We start from the raw sequence: 15,448 nt of genomic DNA, 5'->3' as shown, positions 1-15,448 counted from the left end.
CTGCCTGCCACAGAAGCTCCCCCCGGGTATTAAACCAAAATATCCTCCCTCACTCCAGTGCAGGGAGCAGCAGGGAGACCCGGGCAGCTCCTTCCTTGGGGGCCTGAAGGACACCCCATGAACTAAGCCATGGGGATCTTTCGGGGCTCATGTGGGATGTGGACATGTGTGTCTGCTGGGCTGAGGCACATGAGCGCACAACCTCTGGCTGCTCCTCTCCCATTGCCTTCCCAGCCGGTGCTCCAGAGGATGCATCCTGCAGCCCCTTGCTACCTGACACATATCTGTTGGATAAACCAGAGCCAAGAGCCACACTGGGATGGCCACAGCCAGTGTGGGGGCACCAGGAGCCGTGGCAGGGAACATGCTGGGGTGGGTGTTGTGAAGGTCCGGGGTGCCCCAGCGCAGGCCACCCCCCATTCAGCCATCCCAGAGGGATGCAGGGCTCTTTCCTGGTCTGCTGCTGCTGCTGCGGCGCCCACGGGGCCCCTTGCGCTGAGCATAGGTCTGAAACTGCAGCCCCTGCTTGAGCAGGGTGTAATTCATCCTGGGTTTCCAGGCTCTGATGCAACAGCCTTTGGAAGCAGATCACAGTCAACCCTCCCAGCGTTAGAGGTGACCTGCTAACGATATTTAAAAGAACTGGAAATTGCATTGCTTTCTGCTTCCTTAGATGGCGAATGGAGGATAAAAAGAAGAAAAGAAATGCTTAGAAATTGCAAGAATGTCAAGCTTGGTTTTGGTTTTCCCTGCTTGTTTTGGAGATCTTTCTGGCATTTATTGTATGTTCTAACACTTCAGTGTGAGGTTGTGGAGTCCTCCTCAAAGGCTTCCTCTATCCGTGAGGTTAGTTAGGCATCAAAGCTGACTAGGTATTAATGAAGGCAGACAAAGAATTTAAGATATTTGGTGACAGATTGCTTTCTTCCCCAGTTGCACAATTTTCTTTGCTTTGCTGAAACGATGTCATCAGGAAAGCAGCTCTGCAGTTGCCATGAATCTTCCAAATAGACAAATATGTGAATTTGTAATATACCAGATAGGAAAACAAGCAAGGAACTCATTAAAACCAATCAGAGTTTCTCTTTATTCACAATAAGGAAGCAGGAGAAGTCAGTAAATCTCATTTCTCCCTTTAAATGTCTCTCCGAGGTCCCCTGATCCCATTTTAACCCTGCGGTTTCAGGTTATTTGTGGTACCTTTTCACTCACTCTGTAGCGTTTTCCTGGGGGAAACCATCTGTCTTGTAGTATTTTGCAAAGCACCTTGTAGAGGAGTGACTGCAGCGGAAGGTGATGCTGGTTTATGGGGTTTTTGTAAGCCAGCTTGGGAATGAGGCCTTGGTGAGAAGGAATTGCCTTTGCCTGCAGTTTGCCCCATGCCATCGCATTGGAGGTAGAGGCTGGAAGGTGTGAGGCCTGAAAGAGAATCATTTAGGTTGGAAAAGACCTTTAAGCTCATCGAGTCCAACCATAAACCTAACACAACCAAGTCCACCACTAAACCATGTCCCGAAATGCACTTCTACACACTTATGCTATCTCACTTCATTACAGTTGGATACACAAATTGAGTGGATGGCAAAGCTTAGTGTCATTTTAATTTACCCCACACCACATAGGCCGTCCCGGTGTTTGAACTGGTAACACTGCAATAATTGGTGAAGGAACTACATGTTTAATTATGACCTGATGTCACGGCTCCTTCAGGGAGCTGCTCTGGCTTGGAGGACAATAGCTGGTCATGAGGTTTATCCATGGCTGGAGACATCTTGAGCTGGATCAGATGTCCAACTTGGCAGCCAGGCTCGGGTGGGCTGGAGTGCTGGGACGTGTGTGCTGGAGCTCTCTGGCACTCAGCAGTTAAGCAGGCAACCCAGGAGCTGTGCTGGCTGGGCTGTTGCAGTGCAGGGTTTTATCTGGCATTTACATGCACACAGCCCAGGTTCCAAAAAGCAGCTGAGGCTACCTGTGTATGAAACACGGAATGGGCACTCTGCAGGCAGGTTTCCACACAGCCTTAGGGAGGCATTCAGAGGCTTTTCCCATGCAGGCACCAGCCTCCTACCAAGGGGGCACCCGGCCTTTTCTCTTGTGTGAAACATCATTTCTCTGCATTCTCTGTACATCTCCAGGGATCCATGATCACGGCAGCGGGATCGACATCTTTGGTTAGTCGCTCTAAATGGTCCTGCTGCACACAGGGAGCACTGCCAGGCAGAGGAGGTCCTGGGCGCTGTGGCTGATGGAAAACATGGCTTATGCCCTTGCAAACTACAGATGCCTAATTTGGCTTCCTGAGCAAATACCTACATGCATCAAATCTGTATTTATTTATATGTATTATGTATTTATAAGCTTAACCCAAGGGCACCATGGCATTGTTTTACCTGCCTCTGTGCAGAGGTTGAACATCCACGCAGTGTGTGAGGGGTGTTCAGGTCATCCCACATGGGTAGGAGGGGGATGGAAAAGTGATGGACCATATTTTCCTAAATCAGTGGCTTCTGAGAATCCTGCCCATCTTAATCCCAAGGCTTGAAGGCAAGAAAGGGCTCCTGGACCTGCATTACCTGTTGCCAGGGAACACGTAGAGATTATGAGCACAACATCATCAGTGCCCATTGCTTTGAAAAGCTGGTGTCAGTCTGGTGGAGGTATTAGTGTTTCCTGCCTGGAATTCCTACCAAAGCACTGTCAGTCTAACCCCTTGCATCACTGCTGTAGCAGAAAGCATCCTTACTTCTCATCCTCGTACAGGGCAAGCTGAGCCAGTTTTCATAGAATCATAGAATCCCAGACTGGTTTGGGTTGGAAGGGACCTTAAAGCTCATCCAGTTCCAACCCACTGCCATGGGCAGGAACACCTTTCACTAGACCAGGTTGCTCCAAGCGCCAACCAGCCTGGCCTTGAACACTTATTTCCAGCATTCCCAGTTGTTCAGGTGCTCAGGTAGGGCTGGATGGAGCTGAGGTAGAAGAGAAGGAGCTCACAGCATCACAGTGTCTGTTTGACACTGTGTCCCCTGAGCTGAGCGCTGCCAGGTAGGATGGGGACAAGAGATCCTATCACCTCCCCTTCAGCCTTCTCCCTGGCCCTGGAGACAGGGAGCCCTGTGGGGCAGCATCCCTGGGCAATGGCAACTCTCTGGGCCAGGAGGTGCAGTTATTTGCTGCCACAATAAATAATCATAGAATCAGGAGTGGTTTGGGTTGGAAGGGACCTTAAAGCTCATCCAGTCCCAACCCCCTGCTACGGGCAGGGACACCTTCCACTAGAGCAGGTTGCCTCAAGCCCCTGTATCCAACCTGGCCAGGGATGGGGCAGCCACAGCTTCTCTGGGCAACCTGTGCCAGGGCCTCAGCACCCTCACAGGGAAGAACTTCTGCCCAAGAGCTCATCTCAATCTCCCCTCTGTCAGGTTAAAGCCATTCCCCCTTGTCCTGTCCCTACAGGCCCTTGTCAAAACAAGGTGCTGAATGTCTCACACTGCCTGCTGGGGATGCTCCCATCGCAGGTCTCATGTTGGTGTGTCTGTTGGAACACATCTTCTCTGCTGGCCATTGGGACGTGCCAGTGGGTCCTGTTTCTCCCAGGCACAAGGCAGGCTTTATTCACACAGCACGTGTGTCTGTGCGGAGCGTGGTGCTGCTGCTCCCAGCCCGGCCATGAGCGGAGCCTCGTTAGTTCCACTTAGTTAAAAAAAAACTTGCTGGGGGGAAGGGAGAGAAGGCAGGGAAAAAGTGAAGTATTGAGAAAACACTTCTTTCATTCACATGTTGTTTACTGAAATAAATACTTCATTATTAAGCTTTTTTTAGGCTATTTTTTTTAAAGCCAGTGCCACAAAGTCCCCAGTGTTAGGCCCCGTGAATGTGCCGGATCACCTCAGCCCAGGGCTCCCCCCAGCTGGTGTCTTGCTGCTGGAAGGTGCCTGGAGAGAAGCACTGGGGAGCAGCGTAGAGCCAGGCTTTCCCAAGCTTGGGGAGAAACTGGGTGCTGCTGGTGTCCAGTTCTATTCCCGTTTGCTTGTTTCCTTCTCCTCCTCTTTGCTGTTCGGTGCCTGCTGTAACACTGCGGCAGTCTGAGCTCTAAGTGAGGCAAAAACTGGTAACTGAGGCAAGGACAGATTTGGGGTCTGATTTATTAAAGCTCTGCTTTCTGCTGGTCTGTGATACTAATCTGGCTCCAAAGCATAAACAGCATGAAGGCGTGCAAGACAAAAGCACTCTTCACTTGAGGCTCACCACCTTCTGCTGTTAGAGACCTCCTGCTGTCCCCACAGCAACCCCAAAATCAGCCATCCCTTTTCACCCCCCTTAGGGTGAATCGAGGCAAAGCTCCTGCTCTCCTCTTGTGCATGTCACCTGAGAAATGAGGCACGTTTATCTTTCCTCTTAAGTGAGCCTTAATCCAATAAAAGGACTGTGATCCGCTGGTTTACTCTTGTGTGTGCAGAGCCTAGGAGCCTCTGTCCCCCTCTTGCATCCTTCCAGCTCTGGTGCTCATCGGGAGTTCCAGCCCCAGCAGGTTTGCTCTCCTGACATCCGTTTACCTCTTCCTTTTCCTTTCCTATTTGTCGGTCTGTTTTCACTTCTTCCATTTGTTTCTCTGCTTGCCTTTCCACCATGCTCGTTTTCCCATGCTCACCTCTTGTTCACCCTGTTTTCTTCTTCGTGCTTGTTTACTTCTACTTGCTGCCTGTTCTCTTTGGGCTCCTCGAGTGTCTCATGTCAGATTGTCTCTGTGATCCATGGTCGGGATTGCCTATTCCCATGGTGGCTCGGGAAAAATGCAGTACATTCCTCACTTCCCCCATCCCATTATCTTGGTTCTGCTCCTTGGCTGCCCACCACAAGCTGTTGAAGCAGCGCTGGCAGGAGCATGTGTTCTGGTGGTTAGAGGAAGGCAGACAGCTTGGGCTCAGCCCTGCCTGCAGCTTGTTTTGCTGCCTGCCTCCTGGCATGCTGCTCGATCTCGGCTCCTCGCTGAGAGGGATGCGCCAGGACCAGCAGCTCCGCGTGCAGCCCGTGCCTGCCCAGTGGGAAGGTGAGGAGTGGTTTTTCCGTGATCCAGCAGCACTGGGGCTGGGTATCCCAGCTGGTGGATGTCTCTGTGCCATGGTGCCATGAGGGCAGGAGCTGCAGCCGCCAGGCACAGGAACCATGCTTGTGCCATTGGGCTGGCAGAGGCGGCACACATGGCTCCACTGCCACACTCTGCCCCATGCTTTGGGTTTGATTATAAAGCAAAAGGGTTTAATGGAAGTGTTTTCATGGAAGTTATTTAAAATTTTATAATGCAGTATTTCCCCTTTGGGTTTAAGTGGTCTCATATGGTGTGGAAATTCTCCCTAAGTTGCTGTGCTGGGGTGTGAAATCTGTGCCATGGAGGTGCCTGGTGCAACTGGGCTCCTTCCATAGCTTCCCTCAGCTGCCATCAGCAGGCAGCGCTGCGACCTGTCCCCATCATCAGGCTCCTCACCTCCTGGCACCCCAGTGCCGCAGTCCTGAGAGGGCTGCAGAGCCTGGGGGAGGTGCTGAGCTGCCAGCTGATCCGTCTGACTGTTCCTGAGCCAGCACACTGCACGGCTGCTACTGCAAAGCTCGACAAAATCCTTGTGCTGTTTCCATCGCAGTGGTCTATAGGACTTGTCCCAGGAGTCTTTGCTTGATGGTCAATGGTTTGCCAGGGGCAGCCAGCACAAAGTGAATTGTCAGCAACTTTTTGGGAGGTGGGGAGGAGCAGCACCGTAAAGACAGAATGCCCAGAGCTCCTCTGGGTTTCACAGCCCTACTTGAGCTGTCTTTCTCCTAAGTTAATCCAACACAGAAGAGGAGGCATGGAGCCCCCTTCTCTTTCCACTGAGGAAGCTCTTAGCCTGAGTGAGAGAAAATAAGAAGGAAAACCTTATTTTCAGGGAAGGACCTGAGCCTTTCTGTGAAAGGGGAGGAATGCCAGAGCCTGGGAGGTTTGTGGGCATCTGGGAGCAAAGAGATACTCGAGGCAGGCTGAGATGTGAGCTCCATGTCTGCTCCAGTGCGGGGCATCCAGCCTTGCCCAGAGCGTCACCTCCCGCATCTCACCAGTCCTGGCCATCACTCAGGGTGCAGCGCAACTGCCCCAGTTCGGCTGTGCTGAGCACAGGTCCTGGATGAGCCGGCGCAGCAGTGAAACGGAACGTGAGGCACTTTGTCTCGACTGGGAGTGCTTTAAGCCCTCGCTCAGGAACAATGGCCAAGCTATGGGGTCATTTGTTCTGGTATTTCAGCAGCTCCTCATGATTTATGGGATGTTTTGTTCTGCTGCTTGTCTTAGCTTTCCCCTCTCCACCCTCCCCGTCTCCATCCCTTCTCCATTTCAGCTCCTCCTCCCCCCGCTCCTAATTCCCCTAATAGCTGTGGAGCCTCTCTGCCTTACAAACTCATGGTATCTGTGACTTATTGAATTAGCTGTATAGGAGCTGGACTTCCACACCACACTGTGGTCTGCCAGCATGTCCCGGCTGCCCAGGGAGCCAGCCTGGAGCAGGGCCCCTTGCCCATGGGCAGCCTGAGCTTTCCCCCAGCGTGGCAGATGGACATTGCCATCAGCAGGCCACTAGAAAGTCAGTTTATGGGTGATAAATGTGATCAAGAGGATCTGCAGCCCCACCAAGAAAGGAGCTGTCTGTGGAGACCCCCCTGTACCAGGGCAGGATGGGGGCTTTGGCTGCCTGGTCCTGGTGCTGCCACCCCCCACCCTCCCAGGACACCTCCCCATGCGTGAGCTGGATGCCAGTTAGGGAGCCCCAGAGCTTTTGGCATTGAACAATGGATGGGGCAATGTGGTTCAAGAGCTTGGCTTTATCCCCAGCACCCTGGGGATGGCGATGGTTGGTGCCTCTGGGTGTATGGGGGGACCAGGAGTTGGTGGGACAGTGATTCACCAGTGACTGTGAGGGACTCGCTGATGGGGTTGGGGAGGAAAAAGCCCTCAAAATATGTCCCTGAAAGTTGGGTTTGCCTTTAGGAAGGCATTTGAAAGGAATTATTTGTTTGCGGAAGATCACCTTGTATCCTCATTGCCTGAGTCATCTGCAAACAGAGAGCAGCTTAAGGGCAACTGCTGTTCGCGATGACAGCAATGTATCTGCTTCAGGGGCTTTGCAACAGCAGAGGAGTCATGGTCCATGCAGCTCTGCTTCTGCCATCCCATGCTGCCGGCAGGGAGGTGGGATCACCCAATCCCACGGGCACTGGTGGGTAAGGAGAGCAGCATGGGGTGAGTTTGGGACCATCCACATCTGTAAGGTCTGTGCAAAGCTTGTGCCTCCTTTCCTTGTGCAACAATCTCCATCAGCTCAGGCTTCCTCCTTGACTGGGGAGAGGCACCTCAGCTTGTGATTCCGATGAGGATGGAGAGGTTGGGAGAAGACCAAAGGCTGGATACCCTCTGTGTGCAGCATTGTGACCGGCTGCCACGGGCACTGGCTCCAGCAGGTCCAGTGGTCCCATCTGCATTTGTTTCTTGTGTCATTTGAGCTCTCTGGGAAAGTGACAGAAGGGAAATGCTCAGAGAAGACTGATTTCCAGGTTCTCCCTGTCTGGGACTGGAGCTCTCACCCAGATCCCTTCCTCACTGAGAGCACAGGAAGCAAACACCATTTATTTCAAAGACAAGCTTCAGATATTGTGCTGATGTGTTGTTCTGGCCGCTTCTCTCTGCTGGTAGCTGATACCTCTGAGCCCCAGTAAGATTATTTCTCAGTGCAGCATATCCATTATCTTCAGTGCACGTTGGTGGCTCTCAAATAGCCTATTTGCCTGATTTGTTTTGGTTTATTCTTATCATCTCTCTGCCATTTCCTATGGCCTGGATCTGCAAAGCAGGATGGATGCCTTGATCTCTGCTGAGGAGTGTGGACAATGCTTTTCGTCCTGCAGGATCTCCACCGGTTCTTCTCCATGGATGTGTCCATACCCAGAAGGTTGTACAGCAGGCAGCTCTAGCCCCATGATTATGCTGCAGGAAAAGTGCAGGGATGCCCCAATCCTTGGCATGGAAGGGAAACCTCATGGATGTCTGAATCTTAGCGTGAGTCAAGCCCTTCCTGACAGGCCCATGGATCCTCCACACCAGCTGGTATTCCCATAGTGTGCTGGATTTGGAGGGTCTTAGCTCTTCCAGTCCTCTTAGCCAGCACACAAAGTATCTCAATATTTGTCTTTTAATGGGAATAATGATAATAGTCTTGGTTTCCTACTAGTGGTCAGGCTTCAGACCAGTGGCTTTGAACCTGGCTTCTCCTTGAGCTGATTCTTGGCTGGAGAAGGATGGTATGCATGAGTTGTGTGCATGGAGAGCCCCAGCAAGCCAGGCACTCTGCCCTGGGCTGCCCCAGCCCTGGGGACAGCTTTGCCCTTGGAGTAGAAGAGATTTCTGGTCTTGGTCTTGGTCTTGCTGCTGATGCTGCTGGGGCCACTGGGGTCAGGAAGCCCAGAAGCATCAACATTTCCAGATCGTCCTGACAGCCAGCATTTTCAAGGTGTTGGAGTACTTTTAATCCTTCCTTGTCCCTTGAACAGTGGCAGTCCCTGTTGTGCCGGTTTTCTCTGCTCTTTGATAGTTTCCTCCTGGCTGAGACACTTCTGCTTGCCAGAACTTCAGGAACCTCCTGTTTGTTTATCTTCCTGGAGAGCGTCTCTCAGTGCCAGGTCAATATTAGACCTACTGGCTTGGATGCAGCAGGATGGGCAGCACTCAGCAGGGAGGCCAAGCTGGATGCAGGAGTCAGCCCAGGACACTTGGGACACTGAGGACCATGTCCTTGGGTGTGTTGGGATTTCTCTTCACCTTTGCTTGAGTCTTTCCTGCTACCTACACACTCACTCTTCCCCATCGCTTTGCTTCACACCCATTTCTCTTACCCACTGGTCTTCTGCTGGCTTGCTGGCTTTTCAGAGGAGGTTTGTGAGTCCAAGTGAAGTCCGCATCTGCGAGCCTCATGCCTGGTGGAGGTCAAGGAGAAGCAGTTATTTTCCACTCTGCTCCTTACTTCCAGATTTCTTCCCATTCTCCTCAATATTGAAATGCTCATCCATCTACGCCCACACGCCCTGCAGTAGCTCACTCCACAGGAGCATTCCTCTCCCCATCCCACTTTGCCTTTGTTGCCTTTATTTGCACTGTTATCAGGGAGGGTTGAAGAGGGATGAAGATCTTCTGTGAAGAGCTGTTGGGCAATGTGGAGAAGGTTTTTCCATGTCGGCAGTGCAAAATAGTGCAGATCTGATAAAAATTCCAGTTTCAGGGCCAGGAAAAGACAAGGTTCATGCTTGGCTTTGTCCAAAGTGAGATTCGACAGTTGGCAGCAGCTGCCAATGTCATCATGAGCATGGTGATGAGGTCTTCATGACAAAGTCACAATGGTGGTAGAATGGCACAAGGTCTTCACTTTGCCCATGGTGTGGAGGTTCACCTGAGCCTTCTCAGATCTGTTCAGACAGAGTTTGGTTTCCATTCACATACGCCAAGAGGGCCTGTAAGAGCTGACCATTTAGTAGCTGGGAGGCAAATCTCTCCTGCCTTAAGTCAGGGCAGGCTCCTTGCTGATGGTCCACTGTGAAAAGCTGTTTTTTCTGAGCTTTGAAAAATGAACATTTGACATTATGTGGCAGCATTTGCTAAGCATGGCCACCAGAGCAGCTGCTGAGCTGAGCAGAGTTCCAAGAAACATCTCTTCTTGGCGTTATCAGGATTGACTCTGGCCCACTGCCCCAAGGGGAGCCATCGTCACCTTCAGCAGGATGCTGTGGCTTGTTGAGTTGATGTTCTCCATACAGACCCTATGGGTTTGCAAGCACATGGTTGTTGCATCCTCTGAGATGGAGGTAGGTCTGGCAGCGTGGTGACTCAGCTCTTCCTGTAGCCTTGTTTCTCCACCCCCAGGCTCACCCAAACTGACTTATCGAAGCTTCTGAGCTTCACCCATTGCAGAGGAACGTGGCCTGGCCTGGGGGCCAGGGACAAAGTCTGGCCTGGGGCACAGGGGACCTGGCTTCTCCTGGCCCACTGTGCAACTGAGGGTGAGATCTGACCCTCTTTGTTCCTTGGTTTCTCACCCTTTAAAAGGAGCACAGCACACTGACCTCTTTTCTCAAGCGCTTTGAGATCTACTGGTGAAGGAGCTGGCTGTTGCATCAGGACAATTGGTAAATGGGGTCTTCTCTTGGCAAACCTGTTCCCCCAGCCCCAGGGACAAGATGTTGGCTGGCTCCAAGCTCAGAGCTGGCAGGTGAAGCTTTACTCTTAGGCTTTGTAACTTTGGGATCACAATCTGAAGCTGTTAGCTTATGTTACCACTTCAGCAGAGAGCACCAAGGTCAAGGTCTCTGTGTTGCATGAGGTGTCCTAGTCAGTGGAACCTCCTCTGCCCAGGGAGCACATGCTAAAAAAAGTGAGTCTATCCCCCCTCCAAATGGTGTTCTTGTTCATCAGCATCTTTGCTGACAAAGAGGAGCCAATTCTGATAAGAAGCAGTGGAAGGAGCAGAGATGGACAGGTGGGATGGGGAGATCCAGGCAGGTATAATCCTAAATTCTTTTGGGTTTAAATGTCAGTGTGCACTGGGCTCTGGAGTCAGAGAGTCCTTGCTCCTGCTGTGTGATGGAGCCTTCAGCTTTTCTGCAAGCCTGGCCTTCATCAGAAGACACAAGCTTTGAAGGAGAGACCTTGTGCTGGAGAACAGCTTTGAGGGCAGAGACAGCCCAGTGAGGCTTGGTGGGGTTCCTGGTGCTGGCAGGGATTGCTCTGCCCCTGGACCTTGTCAGAAAATGGACTTGGGTGAAGGCTTGCATGTGCTGGTGCACAAGCAGCTTGTCTAAGGTCTAACCCATGCCAAGGGGTGCCTTGTCCTTGCCCTGTGCCCTTGCGGGCGTCCAGCACAGCTCTGCTCCATTCTCCCTGCTGCTGCACATCAGGAGCAGCTCGGAGCTGCGTCCTGCCCTGCGCCACTCGGGTGCTGACGGTTATCAGACCTGTGTCGCTGAAATCCCGCGGGGAGCAGGCCAAATCCTGGGAAGCAAGAAGGCTGCTTCTGGACACAGATAAGCCTGTGTGACCTTCAGCTAATGCTCCTGCTTCCCCAGTCTGTGCCCAGTGTCTGCTGGCTGCCCAAGGGGGTGTCTGATGAAACCTTGGCTGTGAGCATGGGTTTGGAGCTCCTTGAGTGAGGAGTGGATAATGCGGTGGAGCGCTGGCCTGCTTTCTGTGCAAGTGGAAGGCTGATGCTGGCAAGAGGTCCCATTCTCCCAGTGCTGTCCTGGCTCTGCTCTGCCCTGGTCACGAGCTCTGGAAGGCTTGTGGCAAGCAGCAAAGCAGTTTTGCTCATGGAGCAGAGCTCTGCTGAAGTGATCTTCACTTGAACTTGTGAAGCTTCTTTGGCCCTTTTCTTTCCTGACGATGCAGGTGGGTCAGGATAAGGATGCTGGTATGCAGAGGGACCCAAGTCTGCCTTCCTTGTGTGCCATCATCCTCCTGCTGTTCCGTGGAGGAGGTATCTGCTGCCTGAGCAGCTTCTTGTCACCCCAAGTAGAAACGCCAACAGATGGATAGAGCCGTCCCTGGGCTACACCGGGACCATGTTGCCAAACTGCTGCTCTCCCTGGTCTTAAGGGGGATGGTAGGCACCCCACTGCAGCACCTTGATTGCAGCCTGAGCAGCCCCCCCATGTTAACATGCAGGAGAAGGTGGTGCATCTCAGGGCAGCATGTGCCCAGGGGCAGTGGACACCTAGAGGGGCTTTCCAGGTCTGTGGGCATCTTGGTCCTGAGGAAGCTGCCTTTCAGCACACAGCCAGGAGAAACAGGGTGAGGAGCATGGTGGTGTGAGCTGGCTGTCTCCACCCTGCCCTCACTGTTCAGGGGAGTTAAGGACACAGCAGTACCCACCGTGTGTTGGGGTCACCAGCTCTGTGAGATGCTTCCCAGCCCCTTGGTGATGGAGGAACCCGAGCTGCTTATGTCTGGCTCTAAGCTCCTGCTCGGTGTAACCATGTGGACAGGGATCTCCCAACTGCTTTGAGAGATCTCTGAGGTGCTGGGGTCGGAGTGGTCTGCTCTTGCCCCATGCTGTAACCTCCTGTCTTCAGGTCCACCTACAGGCACTGGCCTCTGCCACCCTTGCAATGAAGTTATCCTCGTGTGCTCCCGTGGAGGGGCGAGGGGCAAGGCGGGCACCTCTGGCCCAACTTGTTGATTGTAGACGCCTGTTGTTCAGGCTGTAGAACACTTTCCAGTGGGAGTTTGTTTGCTTATACCTTTGCCAGACTTCAACTGTTTGGGCTGAATTTTTCCATGCTTGCTCTGCCTCAGGCTGAACTTTCTCTTTCCTACCCCCCCTCCCCCCCCCCTCCCCCCCCCCCCAAGTTTAAGCAGGATTTTTTCTCCTCCCGTCTCTTTGTTTGAGGACTTCTGGTGCCTCCATGCTTTGGAAAAGAGACTTGAAATTTGGCAGGGTTGGTGCATTCCTGGTGGAAATCAACACAGATTTGGTCAAGTTGTTAGCCTCTGGAAAGCATGGTTGTACACACTTGGAAGAGCCCTTCAGCAGCTGGCTGCTGAGGTCCCCATCGGCAGAGGCTCTGGCCACTGCACCCGCTGCTCTCCAGCAGCACCCAGCACCTCCTGCTCCATCTCTAGAGGCACCCCCTTGCCCATGCGAGTCCAGGTCAGGAGTAGTGACTGCAGGGAGCCCAAGAGTTGGTTGGTGCTCCTCATTAGCAAGTCTTAAAGCACTTTACAAAAGACAACATCATCTTTATCTCAGTTTCCCACTGGCTGTGGGCGTCACCTGCCTCTCGCCCCAAGTGGTAGAGCAAGGAATGGAGCTCAGGTCAACTTGGGTAGTGTCTTGTCTCTAGATGAGGAGAAACTGAGGCAGTACTTGGTGAGAGGAGAGAGCGTTTTCCAGAGCTCCCGTGTTGAGAGAGACCTCAGGAAAGGGCATATGCATGCCTGCCTCTCCCATGGGTGTGCTTGGCAGCACTGGTCGCATCGATGCATAGATAGATGAGCATGTCCTGATGGTCAGAGGTTTGACCTGGTGATTACCATGGTTTTTAATGTTGGTCTTTTATATTAGTGTGGGAATCTTTTCTACTTGGTGTTCTTGGGGTTCTGACAATACCTCCACAGATCTGTTATCCTCGGCTTGAGCTTCTCCACCTGATGGCCCCTCAAAGCTTTATGTAGCTAGGAGGATAATGAAGTGACACAGCGGGTGGGAAATCTCCAGTTGGATGGAGGCAGCAGACAAACCTTGGCTGGAAGAAGGCCTGATGGGGGTGAGGTCTCCCCAGTTGGTGCCACTACAAGAGCACTTGAGCACTTGTGGCGTGTTTCCTAGAAAAATTGCAAAAACCAGTTGGCTCCTCCTCTTGGAATGCAGCCTTTGGACCCTGACTCCCCTGGAAATGCATGGAGGGAAGGTTGGCTATGGCATACGTGAGTGCTTTTGTAGTTGGGTGGCAGTGATCCAGCTCCTCTGACATTGCACTGGGTGGTGCTGGCATGAGACTGGCAGCAGGGCTACGTGGTGGGGCTGGTCAGAGAAGACCCCAATGGGTGCTGGTTGTGGAGTAAGCTGGCAGCAACCGTTGTCATGAAGCTGTGCTGAAAGGGAGCCGGCCTAGGACATGCCAGTCCAAGGAGACCCTCGAGGGGGGGTGGCTGCTCTTGGTAAGTGCCAAGGACACCATGTGGGTAGCGACCAGTGTGCCCAGTGCTGCCGGCTGGCTCCCGCTGGTTGCCTTCCCACAGGAAAGGGGTTTTCTGACTCCAGTAACATTTACCAGCTGGGCAGCAGCTCTGGAGCCGGGTGTGTGTGTTCGTCTGTTCTTCTATTGTGTCTTGGCTGTCATCTCCTCCCCGCTGAGATCAATGTCTGTGGCCTGCCTTTTATAACCCCTTTGGGTGCAGCTCTGGAAGTCTTCAGCCAGCAGTGCTGGTTTCCATCATGCAGCCTCAGGGTGCTTGAGCCACTCGGTCCCTGTCTATCTGGATGGCTTGGGTAGGACAATGGACTGGAGGTGGGTTTCCACCAGAAGGCACATCCCAGTGATGGGCTGGGGAGGTCCTCTGGAGGGCTGTGAAGCATAGGTTGGATGCAGTTGGCTGAGAATGGAGACCAGGCACAGATGTGAGGTGGCTGAGCTCAGGTGACTTCCAGAATTCCTCCTTGGGCCGATTTTGTCCAATTTCATGGTTTTGGAGAAGAGGTGGTTTCCCATGCAAGCCGGATCTCACCAGCGTATTCTTCCTGGTGGCACCAGGTGGCGCAGGAGGTTAAAGGATTTGCTGGTCATCCTCGCAGGTATGGGTTCAAATCGATTGCCTCTCACTGCTGTGATGAGTCTGTAGGTCTCAGCTCCCATGGCATGTAGCTGTGCCCCCGTGCTAGGGCGAGTTGCAGCCCCAGGTCCAGGCAATAGCAATGCAGGTCCCAGGAGTCCCATTTCCAGCAGAGCAAGGAGCTGAACCAACGTTTGAACCCAAGCGAGAGGCCTGGTGTGTGGGTGCTGCGGAGCCTCTGCATCCTCAGAGTCTCGGTCTCAGGGGGGACAGCCCCAGTGGGTGCCAGTGGGGATGAGGAGGAGGCAGTGTGGGATGTTACCCCGGTGTGAGGCCATGCTGAAGTGCAGAACATCCCTCCTGCAAACACTTGAGCCATCAGAGGGGAAGATAAGTTAGCGCTTCTTCCTGGCTCCAGAGTATTTTACTTGGTGCAGGTACATGGTGGCAGCCCTCAGAGGAGCTGGGACAATACCATCCCAGCCCCCATGGTCCCTTCTCCCATCTGGAGATGCTGATGCAGGCTGCTGGTGAAGCTGCTGTGGCCACCCTAGCCTGCATGGGTTGACCCATCACCCTGGGGTGGCCACAGCAGCTTCCCAGCAGCCTGCCCTGCTCTCTGCCAAGAAGCGAGTGTCAGGGCCTGAGCAAGGGGGAGAACCAAGCTTGGATGAGCATGTCCTTACATCCCTTCCCACTCCTCCAGGCCATAGTCGCATGGCTGAGCATCCCCACACTGAGAGTTCTGCTCCAATTGGGTCCAAGCTGGGGCCCTGCAACCCCACAGAGATATTTTTTTCTCCTTCCTTTTGCCTCCAGTGATCTTTGAGAGCAGGCGTTGTATGACTCAGCTTCTGCATTTGATACCCCCGAAAAGAGTTTGCACACATGCATCTGTGGCACAGAGCAGTGCTCGTTCCTGGCAGGCCAAGCTGGGATAGGATTTCTTCCTGAAAGAGGGGCCGTGAGCCCCCACTGCTCATCCGCTTTTAATATGCGGAAGTCTGATTTAGCCAGGATGGTGCCAGCAGGTGGGAGGTGTCTTCCAGAGCACTGTTGACCTGCTCTAGCATCCGGAGCTTGGGAGATCCTGGAAGGAAAGGAGGAAGCGCCACT

General features: G+C 53.0%; 1 protein-coding gene across 8 annotated transcripts in view; it reads left to right on the top strand.

The window, feature by feature from the left end:
* The window catches only part of LOC115607335 (ankyrin repeat and fibronectin type-III domain-containing protein 1-like), a 235,916-nt gene that overhangs the window by 194,895 nt on the left and 25,573 nt on the right, over positions 1 to 15,448 (top strand). The gene's annotated exons all lie outside the window — the stretch shown is intronic.

The sequence above is a fragment of the Strigops habroptila genome, chromosome 4, assembly GCF_004027225.2.
Source record: "Strigops habroptila isolate Jane chromosome 4, bStrHab1.2.pri, whole genome shotgun sequence".
In the NCBI taxonomy this organism is placed as follows: Eukaryota; Metazoa; Chordata; class Aves; order Psittaciformes; family Psittacidae; genus Strigops; species Strigops habroptila.
This window is presented reverse-complemented; position numbering and strand designations above follow the sequence as displayed.